The 2097-nt window shown below is 41.0% G+C and overlaps 1 pseudogene; it reads right to left on the reverse strand.

Annotated features, from left to right (window-relative positions):
- Positions 1–606: 606 nt before the first annotated feature.
- Positions 607–1506, reverse strand: LOC128045742 (olfactory receptor 10AG1-like; annotated as a pseudogene).
- Between the last annotated feature and the right edge of the window lie 591 nt (positions 1507–2097).

Below are 2097 nucleotides of genomic sequence, written 5' to 3' on the forward strand. Positions count from 1 at the left end.
GAGACACTACAAGAGCAAAACATGAAGCTACAAGCCAGAGGAAATGATGTCACCAGAGAACAGTCAGCACTGAGGTAACAAAGGATCCTTTCAGGGTTTGTACTCTGAAAGGGTTATGGACAGATGCAAAACAGAGAAAGAAGGAAAAACTGCAAGAAAGCACTCAGATTCCCCTACTCCCACCAACTTGGATGTGCTTGTTGTTTTCTCATCTAAAACCAATCCTAAATAACAGAAAAGGACAGTGAATATGCCTGAAGGAATGGGAAGTTTCAAGCAAATTTCTTACAGGGCATGACCATGATCATTAGTTATATAGCAGTTAACTATCATTTTATTGGTCAGGAAATCTCTTAATTCACTCTTTCCTAGTGAGAAGAAAGATAAGTCTTCAGAACAGATCATTGCCATGGAGATAATATGTGCTTTGATAACCCAGAAACCCTTAGCTCTTTGAAACTAAGGTCCTTTCACATAATGTGAGATGGCAGTGATGATATTAAATATCATTTTATAGGAACATAGAAATAAACTAGATTATATTTTCTGATGTATTTACATGAGAAACATAGAAACAAATTGCTTCTGTAATTTCAAGCCTTCGAGTCAAGTTGATAATTTACTTAGTAGTTTTCTCAGTGCTACTGTGATATATTTGTTCCTCATAGTATATATAATTCAATATTGGGATCCAAACTGTGTAGAAAAGAGAGATCAGCTTCCCAGTTTTTTCAGATTGATTTGGTTTGGGTTGTAAATAGGTGGTAGAGGCTGTGCCATAGAATAAGACCACCACTGTGAGATGAGACGAGCAAGTGGAGAAGGCTTTAGCCCTCGCTCTGGCAGATGGCGATTTCAGAATTTTGGAGATGATTTTACCATAGTCAACAGAAATGGAACCATGATGAACACCACTGAAACTGCATAGACTGCTATCTCATTCACAAATGTGTCTCCACAAGCAAGCTTGAATACTGGGGGGAGGTCACAGAAAAAATGATGAATTGTGGTAGACCCACAAAAGGGCAGAGAGAAAACCTACCATGTTTGCTCCATTACAACAGGAACTCCACTGACCCAGGAGGCAGTGACCAGCTGGACACAGACCTGGGGGCTCTTGATCAGACCATGGTGAAGAGGGTTACAAATGGCCACATAGCAGTCATAGGCCATCATGACCAAGAGGAGACACCCTAAACCTCCAAACAGAAGGACCAAACACATTTGTGTAGCACAGGCAATGAAAGAAATGTGCCCTTTCTGGTTCAGAAGGTCTGTGAGCATTCTTGGGATAGTGACAGTTACATAACAGATTTCTAAAATGGAAAAGTGGTTGAGGAAAAAGTACATGGGGGTCTGGAGAGTAGGGTCAATTCTTGTTATCAGTACAATGACATTATTGCACATCAGGATGGTCAGATAGAGAACTAAAAATATCCCCAAAAGAATCCATTGGAAATTGGGAATATCAGAAAACCCCAAAAGAATAAATTCCATCACTGTGGTAATATTTGGAGAAGGTAATGGCTCCCCACTCCAGTACTCTTGCCTGGAAAACCCCATGGGCAGAGGAGCCTGGTAGGCTGCAATTCATGGGGTCTCGAAGAGTCGGACACGACTGAACGACTTCACTTTCACTTTTCACTTTCATGCATTGGAGAAGGAAATAGCAACCCACTCCAGTGTTTTTGTCTGGAGAATCCCAGGGACAGGGGAGCCTGGTGGGCTGCCATCTATGGGGTCGCACAGAGTCAGACACGACTGAAGTGACTTAGCAGTAGCAGTAGCAGTTGCAGCAGCAGTGGTGATATTTGACTTTTCTGTTCCTAATTTGTACTCCATCTGTAGATATGGTAAACTCAAGATGGTTAATTCATTAATGCTTTTGAGCAATGTTTCCCTTCTGTTAACTGGATCAGATGCATGAACCTATTTACATAATTCATGCAAGTGTTCCTGCCTTTGCCTTGCTCAGTTTCTAAGAGATGAGATTTGAAACCTCAGCAATGAACTGATGTGCAGTTAAAATCAAGTAGAGAAATAAAATCTCCATTTTCTTATACTTGGATGTAATGATACCAGAAGGCTTCCCTGGTA

Source organism: Budorcas taxicolor, chromosome 3 (genome assembly GCF_023091745.1).
Source record: "Budorcas taxicolor isolate Tak-1 chromosome 3, Takin1.1, whole genome shotgun sequence".
NCBI lineage: Eukaryota > Metazoa > Chordata > Mammalia > Artiodactyla > Bovidae > Budorcas > Budorcas taxicolor.